Raw genomic sequence first — 14,989 nt, 5'->3', positions numbered from 1 at the left:
GTAAAAGCCAGAAGGTTCTTGGAGTTTAATGATTTCTTTCTGCTGCACAAGTGCTGTTAAAGATAATTTTCCAGAATAATACCAGGAATTTAGTTCATTACTTGGATCCCTAGTGTACTAAGATTTATTATGCATTTTCTTTGTTTGACATTTAAATGTGGTGACTTCAATTAAATTTTGCAAGGGGCTTTTGTTAGATGATGTTTTCTGATGTTTTGTATTTTCATCCCTAACTCATTATACTGAACTGTTCTCATTATACCAGAGGAAATTTTTATTACTTTTTGAAGTGCAAATATTTTCTCTGAATTTCATCCCAATTATTATTTTTACCATTAACTGCATCACATGGTTCCGAATCCTGTTGACACCACAGTTTTGTGAGAGCAGGGTAGTAGTTCAGTAAGATACATTTAGGTGTAACCCATGTCTTCTCAGGACACTTGGAAAATGGATGGTGCTTTTTCCTCTTGATTAATGTTGCAGAGGACTGTTTATAATGGTATCAGATGCTTATTATTTTTTTAAGTCAGATTTTTGATTCAAAGTTTACCTTCAATGAACACATATGCATTTACACATTCTGTATATTTTCATTAAATTGAACTTGCTGGAGTGTACTTTGGCTTTGAACCTGTTGTTCTTTTGCTGTTGAAGAAGCAGGCATTGTTTCTTGTCTTAAGAAACACAAAAATTTGTCGTTTGTGTTGTTCTTTTGGGTTTTGTTGTGGCTTTCTTTTAGTTTTGCTTGATTGGTTGGTTTTTGTTTGTTGTTTAATGCAGTACTTGCCATCTTTGATTAACCCAAGACTGGTGAAATTTTGCCATCTGAATTTTGGGATCCAATCCAGGTGGTCTGTTTTGAATCTTAAGCTTGTTCTATTATAACCCAGAAAGCCCCGATACCTGCTTGCCATTTTGGGTATCCAAAATTCCTCCTGGATTCCACCAGCTGCAGAGGAAGGTGAGATGGCTGCTATCACTTAGGAGTATCCTTTTTTAACCCTGTCTAGAATTTCAGAGTTTTCCTGGCATGTTCTTTTTTGGGCAGCTGGGGAGAGGGTTGGTTGTTTGTTTGTTTGTTGTGCTTGGGGTTTGAATTTTATTGGTTGGAGCACCAGGAAAGTCACCCCACAGGTGAATCCCCACAAAAGCGGGATTCAAGTGCAAGTGTAGTCACACACGTGACTACAATACTGAAAATGTTTTGACATCTGTAGCAGACCCTTCCATGGAGGTCATGCATAAAATGTTGGAAGCTCAAACTCCCATAGAACTCTGTGCTATCTCACACCTTGGCTTCCATGGGGTCCAGAAGACAGATCTTCCTTCGGGAGAGATGTAGCTGGAGGGTGCCTTTGAAAAGCACCAGGATCCTCACAGAGCACAGCAACAGTTCAGAGAACTGGGCAATATTGTTCATTTCTTTCTCACCATAGCAGATTTTGAAATGAGAAATTAAGGTTGAGGTCTGTTCTGCCAATGTGGGATTCAGAGCCACACGTGCAGAGAAGAACATCTGTGGTTTTTGGGGGGATGTTTCATATGGTGTTTTGAGTACTCTGCCTGATCTGTATTAAGTGATGGCACTGCTAGAAAAGTCCTGAACATTTCTGAAACGAACATGAGAACAAATGGAAGCAGTGCTCAGTGCCCCCAGCAGCCACAGAGCAGCAGGGAGATACCACCCTGAGCTCAAGGCCATTTATTTTACCATTGACTGTTGGTGCATAAAATGCTGAAATTGTCTACTGAGAAGGCTCAGCAGCAGGTGAGCCAGAGTGATGCTTCCTTACTCTTTTTGACTTAGGTTTTCTGAACTTCAGCTGAACTGCAGGGTGGTTCCAGACTGGCTGGCTCTTTGGGGCTGTGCTCAGACACACCTGCAACTATCACTGTATACCTAACTTAAAGATATGGGCTTATATAAAATACCAAAATGGGCATGGTGAAGCTCTGAATGAGTGTGGATTCTGGATGTTTGTGCTCTCTCCTGCCCTCCCTGGGGCCTGGCCCAATCTTCTCCTTTGGAAATAGAAGACACCATCATTGATCAGTTCAAAAAGAGACAAGAAAGTAGATGTTGTTATTTTCTATACTGAATGCTATAGGAAACTGCAGGGATCAGGGGTGAATAGATGGACAAAAGAGACTGCAGAATTTAGCCAAGTTCCCTTCTTGGCTATTTCTTTTTATTAAATTTCTGTGTGTAAAGAGGCCATTTTTACTCAGCAAAAGAACTGCAGAACCAGCTAAAAGTAAGGAAGTATCTAGGAGAACACAATGCTGTGAAGTGGAGAAAGGGGAGGGCAGGGTCACTTAGGCCAATATACATGAGCAGAAGCCGATACTGGCCAGATTCTGATAAGGAAAAAGAATTTTTTGTGGTGAAAGTGGTGCAACACTGGAACGTGTCGTTCAAAGAACTTGTGAGTACCTCAGCCTTGGAAATGTTCAAGGATGGGTTAGATGGAGCTTGGTGCATCCTGATCTAGTGGAAAGTGTCCCTGCCAGTGGCAGGGGGTTTGGAACAGTATGATCTTTAAGGTCTCTTTGAACCAACCCATTCCAGGATTCTATAATGACAGAGGAAAAGGCCTGAAGCCTTCTTCCTTGTTGCACATCTCAGCAATAGTTTAATGGCTTCTCACATTCAAATTGTTCCTCCTTCTGCCTCTTGTTTGAAAGAGTTGAAACTTTTAATTTTTCCCTTTTCTTTACTGGTTTTATCCAAAAAAAGAAAACCCTATATTAAGGTTAAAGCTATATGGTGTCTTGATCCAAATAGGTGGCAGTAGGAAGGTTGAAAGTATCAGCTGACACATATAACCAACTGAGAAATTTTTTTCCAAAGAAATATTCTATATTTCATGTTATCATGGATTTTGGAGGTAGAAAAGGCAATAGGGATATAGTATGACTTATTTAATAACAGAAGGGATTAAATGCTAAGAAAGAGTTGGTTTTTCTTTTTTTTCTTACCAGGCAGTAAAGGTCTTCCCTGGGAAATTGAACACATGCAAGTGATGAAAACAATCATCAGTAGACATCAAGTACTTTCATGACAGCAGCCAGAACAAGTTTCCCTTTCAATTTTAACTTCTGTCAAGGAGTAATCTTCTACTGCTTTTTGATAACTTATCTAGGACTACTGTGCTCAGCACAGTATTTTGTTATGTTTGAAGCCAGTGAACTTGCTACATTTATTTTATTAGTTTTTACAGACACAGGAACTTGGCAGCATAAAGGTGTTTTATGGGAAGAGGTGACAGTGGGTATTTCTTGAAGAACACCAACCATCTGAAAATGGTAATGCTATCATGCTGTGGTTTTTCATGAGACTTAACCCCAGTCATGGACAGCATTAACATTTTTTCAGAGTGAAAAGAAAACCTATTGTTTTAGTATCTGCTAATATAATATCCACAACCTAACTACATCCTAACTACACTTTTCAGGGGAACCAGCTGTGCAGAAAGAATACACATAATTGGTCTAACATTTGACCATATTTATAATAGCTATCTATTTCTTAAGTTTGCAAGTTACTCGCATTTTAAAGAGAGAAAATGTGAGGGAACAAATATTTGATTTTTATGGCATGACTATGAATCAGGATGGTGAGGGGAAAGATCTGTTTTCTTCCTTAAGACACCTTCTATTGACACGTGTCTATACAGCATAGACACTCTAGGATCATCTTTGCTTCAACAAACCAAGGCTGCTGAATGTGGCCTCAAATGCACGGGGAAATCCAACCGAGCTTCAATGCCACCCAAGAAATGAGACTGTCTCTGGACTCTCCTCTCTTTTGCCACAATCTTCTTCCTGCTTTTATAGCCATTTTCTCTGGAAATTTAATAGGAGTATGCTTTTCTTTACCAAAATATGCTGCACCACTTTGAGAGCTCCCTCTCAGAGCTATGGCTATGACTTTGGAAAGGGTATAAGTGGCTTTTCCTTTTTGGTGGTTATGGCCCCCTCAGCTGTATGCATCCTGGTGGAGCCACTTAACCTAGAGCCTGATTTGGAAAACATTTATGCCCTGCAGCAGTTCTGTCTGAATGTAAAATCACTTTCAGTGCGACTCTTTGTATGGGACACTTTTTTATAAGACCATTGATTTGTAAGTTTCTGTGGTCTCGAGTGCTCTGTGATCATTCCTTGTACTGGGGATTCACAGGCAGAGCATTGCTAACAGAAGGAGGTGTTTATTTTGATACATCACAAACATTAACCATATTTCTTAATTTATGGTGAGTACTTTGAGTTTTTTAGTTTTCCCTTTTGTTCTCCCGTCAAATTAATGTTTCATAGCTAAACTATTTCCCAAGCAGATTTAAGTAGAGATAAGAGAGAGTATTAAGGACTGACTCTGTCATTCAGGTTTTGTGATGGTGAATATTCAGGCACTATTTTGACCTTCCACAAAATAAATATAACAATATTTTCCTGTTTCTTTAAAATTTTCTAAGACCTCTTGAAGTTTGTAATCAGGATTACCAGTTTGCACAGGTAATCCTAAAGTAAACTAAAAATACTTCCATTTTCTCCTAATGACCTATTGACCCATTTCTCCTAAAGAACTGACAACAGAATCTCAAAGAAACGTTTTCTGTCAGTTTTTCTCTTATGTATAATAAATTCTATAGAAATTAATAGAAGTTGTACATGCCAGAAGTTTAATTCATAAATTTTCTTTCCTAAATAAAAACAAAGAAATGAAATATTTGTATAGGAAGTAAAAACAAAAAAGCTAAAAAGTGATAAAGTAAAACACAGGTTGTTTTGTTGAAAATGTTACACATTTGACATCCTAGTAAGAACCTGCTAATACACAAAGCTGCTTTTTTTCACTGCTTTTCCAGACTCTATACCTAGCAAGCAAGCCTGTATGCAGAACAACATGTCTTTTTACATGTAGACCAGAGGTTTTTCCCAGCATAGCACTGACTGATTCATGATTTCTGTTCTCCTCCCACAGCACCAGTTTGTTCCGTGTGAATTCTGGTAAGAGGCATGGTACAGTGTTAATGCTAACGTGTAGGAGTCAGTCATAGGTAAAAACCCCTATCACGATTAGCATTAACAACATACAGCCAGCAGAACTCCAGAGACTGGAGTTTGAGACATAAAGAACTCAAAGCACTGGGTTTTCCCCTTGACATACCTAAAGAAAAAAAAAAGAAAAAAAAATAAAAGAAAAAAAAATACATATCAAGAAATTATGGCAGAGGATGGAGAAATATCAGAGAGGGAATTATTGCAGTTAAATACACAGGAACCATCTGCTGTACATTTAAACCCAGTCAAACTTGCCATTGTTTTAGTTAGAGAGAGAACCAGGCTGCATTGAGCAGTGAGTGCATTGAGCTTGCTGTGAGCAGGCAGAATACAGATTGCAGCATGGTCTTGCTTAACTTTGTATCCCTTTAGACATCAGTGAATGAAGACTTCTAATACAAACCCAGTTCCTCAAAATGTTTTAAACTCCCCAAAAAACAAAACCAAAAATGAGTTGGTCTATTCTGATTTAGCTAAGAAAAAATGCCTCTCAGGAGAGCTGACTGTTTAACAGGAAGTGTGAAACAGAGCTAAAACACAATCATACTTTCATCAGTATACAAGGTTGATGATTAGGCAAAAAATATTCCTTTGGATTCTGGTATAAATAAGCAAACAGAGAAAAAACCTTTTGGACAGACTTAGTTGCTGGTCTAGAATCCATATTCAGGGCTCCAACTCCCTCATACCTACCTCTAACCAGTACGTCAGCATGAGATGAATTACTATAATTGCATGGGTTGAACCATTTGCTAATTGCTCCATAATATTAACCAGTCCATTAACTTATGCTTTGACCATAAAATTTATGCGCTGAATCTTTTTGACCAAAGTTCAACAATTTTTTTACTTATTTCAGCCTATTATCAGTTCTCCTCTGGAAACAAACAAGCATATACAGTTTTAGAAAACAGCAATTTCAAATATCTGCAAAGAAATCACATAATGAAATAGAAATACACTCAGTAAAAGCAAGGGTAGAGAATCATAATTATATATTAAACTACCTGATTTATTTTTACAATTTTCAGTTACTTACATCAGTAATAAAGGTTGAATTGTTGAGACAGTCTTTCCAAGCAGTTCTAAAAAGGCCTAAGTAATGCCCATTTAGCTCTCTGCTAAGTATGTCTTGATTGAAATATATTTTTCTTTATCTATCCTTCTGAAATAAATATCAGCTCCTGTGCAGAGTTCATAAATAGTTGAATCTTGTTTGTTTTCTCTTTGGTCTCCCAGTAACCGCTTAAAAAAAACAACCACTTTTTTGTTGTTTAATCAAAAAGTAACAAGAAAGCTTGTGTGAGAAATGAGACATTATATATGAGGCAGTTTTGGAGATCTTTTTGTGTATGTAAATTTAAAGAAACTGATGTACTTTTATAACTTCCTTACTGTTACTAACACATGTTTTAAGGGGAAGTTAAAATGTCATTGTAAGAGTGTGATCTAATTTAGAGATTTTAGGGAAATTACCTTTCACTTTGTGCCACTCTAAATGAAACCAGCCTCATACATGCTGCAATGTGTGAGTGGCAAGCAAAAATTCCAAGGTGAATAAAAAATTTTGGTAGGCAGAAAAAAAGCGGTTTAGAAATTTCCAAACCTCGGGTTTAAGGTGATGATTCAGAGCTCTGGTGAGTGTTCAGAGTAAACTCCCACTAAAGCTGGGCACAGAGAGCTGTGGTGTAACATTTGCATTTGTGGGCAGTGAAGTGAACAGTTTTTAAACCTGTGATAAAATGTTGCATGTCTATTTGTGGTATGTGTTTGTAAGATGAGGGACAAAGGCCAGGGAAGAAGGATAAAAGTTCCAAGTTAAGGTATTAACTTTTAGTGGGTTTTTGTTTGTTTGGTTTGGTTTGGGGCTTTGTTTGTTTGTTTGTTTTAAAGGAAGAAAGCAAACCTGTAATTTCTGTCAACAAAAGGTTATTGTCTTACCTAAATTCATAATGCATTGAACCTTCTTTGAGCAGGGCTTTGAATTTGATGATCTTCAGAGAATCTTTTTAATCTAAATTATTCTTGAATTCAATTACTGTGCTTTTAATGTCTCTAAGTCCCTAAGCCCTTATTCACTTGATGTCACCCAGTGAGCAAAGGTGTGTATGAAGGGCTCAATGCAAAACATCAGTTCCTACTGTGGAAACACTAAATTTCTCTTCATTAAGCTTTGGATAAAGATCACTTTAGGCAATAGAACAAGAGCTTTCATACCAAAAGCTTCTGTCACTTCCAAGTCCACTGCCCCTAGAATATTTGTAGAATCTGTTTGCTAATTTGCATTCTCTTGAATGTATTCCAGGTTGCTATTCTTTACACCATGCTTTCAAATTCTAATTATTTAACGTCTTACATGGGTTTTGCTAAAAAGCAAATGATTTTATCTGTGGTTTGCAGCAGCCATTTGTGACTGACAGTACTTTTCAGTCTGCCTGTGTTCAGTCTTGGAGAAGAGATAGTTTTGAAACTGATCACTTAAATAATCTAATAATTGTTTCTCTAGAAGCTGAATGAGTGCTGTACTTGCCCATGCCCACTTCCAGCAGTATTGTTGAGCAGTGATAGAAGTGAGAGACTTTGGGTAACACTTGGTCTCTGCAGCTTTACTCCAGAGCCAGCCCTTCCTGGCAAGCATGGGGCCTTAACCACAGATGAGAATTTACTTTGAGGCTTTTCAACTCCCATGAACTTGGATTTATGTAATGGAATAGTTTGCCTAGGCTGCTATACTTGCATTTCAGTTTAGGAGTTAAAAGCTGCATAGCATCTCCAACACTGCCAACTGTCTGGCTTCTGTGTGCTAAAGGCAGAAATACAAATCATGCTTTGTCAGGAAGTGGTGAGAAATGACACGTGTTTCCTCTTGCTGAACCTTTGTAACAGCCTTTTGTACAGCTGTCAGGTTTCCTTTACATGAACAAATACCTGTGTTGCTCCCTGCTGTCTTCTCAAACAGCTCTAAAAATGTGGCCTTGACATCAGTGGAAACAGTGACCATCTCCTCAGGTTTAAATATAATGAAATAAAATCCCCTGTTATTTCCCTTGCAACATTAATAAAGAAAAAGCTCATAAGATCTGGTGTGACTTTCCTCTTCCCTTTTCCAGCACTGTCTTTCTTCCCCTGTAATCAGAATAAAACATGTATCCTTCCTATCTTGTCTGCTGACCTCTGGTCATTAGGTCCCACCCACCCATCTGCTTCTCTGTTCCTTCATCTGTTGCAGTGACCTCACACAGGTGTGTGTTTTATTTTCATTTTCAGACTTCATATCTGCTCTCAATGCCACTGCCTCCATGGAAGCTGTCCAATTAAAAAGTCAGATTCCCTTCAGAAGCATCATCAAAAGTATAGTTCAAAGTACTTAATTAAACTGTGACAAATGCTTCTTTCCCCACCTGTACATTTGGACATTTTTGTGTGGTACCTAAAGGCTCTGAGGGGATTTACAGTAGCCCACTGAAGGATCAGAAGTGTCTAGCTCATTAGTCAGGTTATGTGAATCTTAGCCAGTTTTACCTCTCCAGTTCCAATGACCAAATTCTTATTTACTTATTACCCAGCTGGAGGGGCTTTTTTGCCACAAATCTGGAACAAAATTCAACTTTTTGTCCCTGGCTTGATAGGAAGAAGACATGCAAGCTTCTTTGGTAGTACTTCCCAATATTTTTTATTTTTTTTTATAAATGAAAAGCATGTGCAGCTTAGGAAAGTAATGCCAACTCTGCAAAATTCAGTAGCCAGTTTAGAAAGATAAAAGGCGTTTCTCCAAACAGCAAAAATAATGTAGAACTTGCCTTTTGGGAAGCCTTATCTGCTGATGCTTAGGGTTGTGCTGTCACATCTACCAAGTCCTTTTCTGGTGGGAGGAAAGGCAGTTCACAAAGGCCAGAAATCTGCAGTGTGTAAGTATATAAACTCATGTATAAGTGTGTAAACTCACAGTCATGTTGGAAGAATTGAACTGTGGTAGACCCCTAGCCTGATGCTTTGGTAGTGTGAGAGTGTCTTTTGAATCTTTATTGTTCTGCAGTTCATGGAAAACCCCATTTTTTGTAAAAAAAAATAATACCAAAGTGGAATGTACCAATTTTAGCTTTGAATAGCAAAAATCTAATTTTGACTGAAAGAGAATTAGTTAATACAATTAACAATTCTATGAATGTTTTAATCACCTACAAAAGGCTGTTACATATGAACAGTACACAACCACCCATTTTCAGATATCCTGTTTACATTTTCAGGAGGTTTTTAAGTCTTCTCATCTAATTTCTCAGAAAGCAAAGCTATTCTTTTAAAAACATTAAAAAAATATTGAATTCAGGTTTTCAAGATACTGGAAGAGCTCCAATGATGTGTATGCAGATAGAAGAAGCTTTCCTCTGCCAGAAATGGTCCTGTATAATAAAACATGCCTCCACTTTGTGGCTCAGTAGCTGGATAATACTAACTTTCAGCTTTTTTAATACTAACTTTCAGCTACTTTGCTTGCTCCTTTGTAAATTAAGAATTGCCATATTGAAAAACTAGTGGAATAAATTACTGATCCTAGATATTTGCTGCCAAAATTTTGCAGCAAATCCAGAGGAAATTATATCATCAAATAAAACCTTAGTTTTTGCCAGACAGGTATTAATGATGAGCATGGAGATCCTGTTTTGTGGATATGATTAGGGATTTCAAGAAAGCTATGTTGAGTTCTTATATCAGCATTTGAATCATGTTAATTTTAAAAAGAATTAAAACAAACCATAGCAAATAATGCAAATCTAATGGGTATATTTTAAAGAAGGCATTTCTCTGCTGCTTATTTATGAAATGAGGACAAAAAATTGACACATTATCCAAAACTACTTCTTTGGTCAAAATTTAGCTAGTTTTGCCTCTGACAGGCTGTAGGCAAGACAGTGACTGCAGATGCATCATGAAACTCTTCCAAGTAGGCAATTGAAATGCTGTAGAAATTCTATTCCATGCTGGATGGTCTTCTAAACTATTGACCTCAGAGCAAAAGGAGGAGAGCATGAGCTAACAAGCAGCATGCAGGCACCTTTCCTGTGTGTGCTGTCCCACCTGGTAAATGAGCTCTCCATGAAGGAGAATTCACAACCAGCAAGGAACTGCCTTTGGGTTCTCTGGAGGCTGCGTGAGTCTGGATGGCTGGAGGCATATTCCATAAGGATGCCTGCTAGAGTATTTCTGCATGTGTGCAAAAGTTTGAAGTTCAGCCTCCCTGACTCTTGAGTCCTCTAAGCCCTGCCCTGGGGGCCCCTCCCCAGTCTGGTCCCATCTCCTTTAGATCACGAGCTTCTCATTTTTAAAAAAGAGCACATGCAAAAATAAACAAACACCAAAGAACCAAGCTAAAAAAACCTACCTGCTATGAGGCAGTGTCTGTACACAGAGATACAAGCAAAACCAATGCAGCAAGAAGGCCACAGACTTCCTTTGTTCCATCTCACAGGTTAACCATGATCACTCAGCTTGGCTTTTTTTTTTTTTTCCCTTTTTAAGGAGAGAGAGAGAGCAAAAGAGAGAGACAGAGAAAGAAGGTAAATGGAAAACGAGTCAGGAATAGTTGCCACAGAGAAATGTTGGTCTGGCTGGCTCCTGATATCCCTTCAGTATGAGTTAGGTGAAGAAAGCCCGCTCCAAACAACTTGAGACCCTTTATAAGACATGAAGGTGACTCATAACTAACCGACTTGCCTTGCTTTTAGTAAATCCCCCGCTTTCCTTTTCTTAGAACAGAGCTTAAAAAAAAAAAAAAAAGAAGAAAAAAAAGTAGAGAAACCCCAAGGAAAACAGAAAACTCCAATCAAATTGAGGACTTTTTAAAAATACACCATGTACTTTCCTTGCCTCAGACATCTTGACATCAGCCTTTGAATTGAGTAACAATAATAATAATAAATGCAAATGATTGTTTAGTGGTGCTGGTACACTTAAACACATTGTGTGTATGTTGTGTGAGAGAGAGAGAGTTCATGCCAGTATCTTCTGACTGAAGAGGGAGATCACTGTGGTGAGGTGTTTCCCACTTTTCTCTGTATTCCTCTTGCATCCAGGGCTGTCCTGCATGGATTTTTTGTGTAACAATTAACCCTGGCAGATCTAGGCAAAAAAAAACCTCAAAAAATGTTCAGAGACACTGGACAGCTGTAGCTGGAACAGCTACAAAACCTCTAAAACCAGGGACATACTTTAGTGAAATTAGGGTGTATGTGGAGGACTGTAAACCAGTGGGTTGTGGAAACCTATTACTGAAATTATATAGCTTTTTTAGCACCATTGAAAGACCGCTGCAGATGACTGGAAAGACAGGTAGGTCTAAATGGACAGGAGATACAGTATTATACAGTCCTTAGGTTTGGAACATATTCTCTGAAAAATCCAGTTTATTTTAATTTCCAGCAGCAAAAATGGTGGCTGCTACTGCCTGATTTTTCTCAGACACTGGGGTTTGTATCTTCTCAAAATTAGTACATTTTCACTGTGAATACAGGATCTTTTTGCCCTGAGCTTTGGAAGTTCTATGATGCTTTTAATAATATTTTGTTTCAGATCCGACTAAGATGGCTGAAATAAAATAGTTCCATTAACCAACCACTGAAATATAAGGAAAAAACGCCATCAAATCCCATCTTAAACATACTGTTCTTCTCTTTGTTTTAAGTGTGTGATTACAAATGTCTTAATTTTCCCTAGTAAGCCCACATAGGTTTCTGGTGTTTGCCCTCATATCTGCGCTTCCATGGTTCCATCAGACCTTCACTGCTCATTAAAAACGGGATAGGGTTTGACTTCCATGGTTATAGAGCCGAGTTTGAAGCTGTGGCTGGAGCAGTGGTGTTACCCAGGCAAAGCAGCTCTTAGAAACACAAACAATTCTGTCTCCCAGGGCCCCTTCTTTGGGAACACTGCTGGAGGAGAGGAGAGCAGTCAGCAGGGCTGAGCTCTAGTGCTCATGCCTCTGGATAGGTGGGGAGGCTATGGCAGACACCTCTCTGTGTTCTTCCTGCACCTGTGCCTTGAAACAAGGCTGGATTTCTCTTGGGCACTTACTGAGGAAAAAGAAAAAGTCCTGAGATACTTGGTCCTATTCCCCAATGATCTTCTCCCATGTGATATTTGATGTAGGGCCAAAACTTGGGGCCAGATTTTATGGGAAGGAAATGTGAGATTAGACACCGAGATTGTCTCCAACCTGATCATATCACAAGACAATTGCCACAATTTCTTAATTTTTACCACATATTCTTTTTTTTTTTAAACTTGCTTGATTAGCTTGATTTCAGTATAAATTGTAAACCTATATTCCTAAGGAGATGAGACTTAGGGAATTATTTTGTATGTCTGTGAGCATATCCGTTGGTCTCCTCTCTAATAACTTGAAATCAGGGATTAATTTGGACACATTTGATGATGAAGGGGTATTTCTAGGATATGAAGATCTTATAATTTCTGTGAAAGCAAATGTGGAGATTAGACAGGACGTTATTAAAACTCCCTTTTGTGGCAAGGATTGTAATTGGAGTTCAACTCTTATTAAGTATCGCAATTTTGCAATTCTATAGGCAATAAGATTTTGTTCATTTTACCACTCAAAAAATGACCAGGTTTGTAAGGGATTATTTTATATGCATGAAAACACCACTTGATACATTGATTGATACATAATTTTGGGCTAAACAACATATAAAATCCTAATGTTGCTAAGAACAATATGCACAGGTAATTTAGCAGGATAACTGCCAGCTAGGTATTGATGCCTACAGAGGGTTAGACTGTTTAGGGCTCTGTACATACATTTGTTTAAAGGCAGGTAAAAAAGCAGCTCCAAATGCTCAGGCCACAGATGCTGTGAGGTGGTCTGGTGGCATTCCTGTGGGCTGGGTTGCTGCTGAGGCCGTCCCAAGCTCTCTTCCTGCTCCTCTGGGTTTCACTCCCTAAACACTATTTTCCACCTTTCAGCAATTATCAACATGGCTCTGCACTTGAGCATGGTGCAGCATACTTTCCAGGGAGAGGAGAAACACTATTTGTATTTTCAGATGTGTCCATATGATTCCAAAGTCTACTCTGAGGCCCAGAGGAACATCACCTTGCAGAAACATAATAAAGCCCTGGAGTCTTTCTAGTTGTCCAGCTTACATAGAAACATAAATCTCCCGGAGGACAAGGCAAAGATGCTCAGGTTTCCTGTCTTCTATGAGCAATATATTGATACAAGGAATAGATTCCAGTCCAAAACTGATGGGATTTAAGGTGAGTTTGAGCTGAGTGTGACACTGGTCAGACCCATAACACTCAGCACTAACTTCCCTTGAGGTAGTGGTTAAGGCTCAAAATAACTTACCAGAGACAGGAGCAAATCACAATTTGGGCTCTATTAGAAAATAGACAATGGAGGAGGTGGACATGCTAGGTTTAATTTAAGTTGCTTAATGACAGAAGTACTATTTTCAAACAGAGTTTCTTCATGAGTAACTGCAGAGCTTTAAAAAATGGGTCATTGGGAAAGGTAATAAAAATCTACATGTAACCAGCTTCTCTTTTAATTAGCTGCAATTTTTTTCAAACTGTCCAGACTTATCTTCTCCTTTTTGAATTAGGTTTTGTTCCTTAATGAGGCTTTTTCCATTGAAAATTTCAAAATTGCTAAAACTTGCCTTTGCAATAAGAGCTGCCTGTAAATTTTTATTTTCAGCACCCTTTTTATATTTTCATGGAAATTTTGACATTTATTAGACAAGATATTTTTGAACAAAAGTTCCTGAAATGTTACCACTTCAGTTAGCCAAAAAGTATTCCATATAGTTTAATCAGTTCTTGTCACACTGTGTAGTCTAAAACATTTGAGATGGATGTTTGAAGCTTTTTAAAATAATCTCTCCCCATTCTCCTGAATTCCTTTGCCACAGTTCCTGGTTCTTCAATTCGTGCAATCCTGGGTCTTAATGTAAAATTAATTGCTTTTAAAGGAACATATGTTTTTCTTGTGGACACCAAAATTCTGCCCAAGTTACTCTTTTAAGTGCCTACTGTGATAATGAAATGATGAGCCAAAGAGAGGACAGAATGTGATTGCTCAGATCTATCTCCCTTTTCTGGTGGAGCTTTAAAACTGATGAACAGTGCCTTCTCTTCCTTTTCCATCTTCTTGTCCTTGCAATGGAGATGCTGCTTTCTAAATCTGCCACAAAAGCAAGATGCTCTGCAGGACCTCCTTGGAACTTCTTTTCTGAGGACCTAGAGCTAGAGCCAGTGCCCCAGGAGATGTGCAGGCTCAGGAAAACCTTGTGGTCCTCCTCCATGCATGTCAAAATGGACAGTGAGGAATCCAGGAGCACATACCAGAACAATAAGTAGGTGGTGCAGATGGTGGAGTGCAGCTTGGAGGGTGTTCCAGTGAAAAAAATGGGCATCAGAATTTGAACACGAACTCCAAAGTCCCCATGCCCAAGCCCTGGAAAGACAAAGTAGTGGTGGAGAAAACTGCTTGAAAAGCTGGATCCTATGGAAAACAGATTTCTTCTACTTTAAAGGAAAGACTCAGTCCCAGAAAGCAATGAAAACTGGAAATAGTAAGCAGTTTTTAAAACAAGAAGGAAATGGTTGTTAATGTGAATTGCTTTTGAGATTAACTTTACATGGTAGAATGGGCTATGGTCATAAAATACGCATTTTAATGCATCCTGGATAAGTCTAAATGTGACTGAATAGAATTCAGGTATTATTAAAAAATGGGTTTTAATGCCTAAATAATCAGTGTAATTTTTAAGTGCTTTGAATTGTATCCAGACATCAAAGAATAATGTTTGCATTTATATCCCAATGTCATTTTTCCTAACAGAGTCCTCAACTTACAGTTGGAGCTTGCATAGTTTCTGGACGTTTTCTTTATTACAGCCTTTCATTC

Source organism: Haemorhous mexicanus, chromosome 2 (assembly GCF_027477595.1).
Source record: "Haemorhous mexicanus isolate bHaeMex1 chromosome 2, bHaeMex1.pri, whole genome shotgun sequence".
Lineage (NCBI taxonomy): Eukaryota > Metazoa > Chordata > Aves > Passeriformes > Fringillidae > Haemorhous > Haemorhous mexicanus.
Note: the sequence above shows the minus strand (reverse complement) of the source record.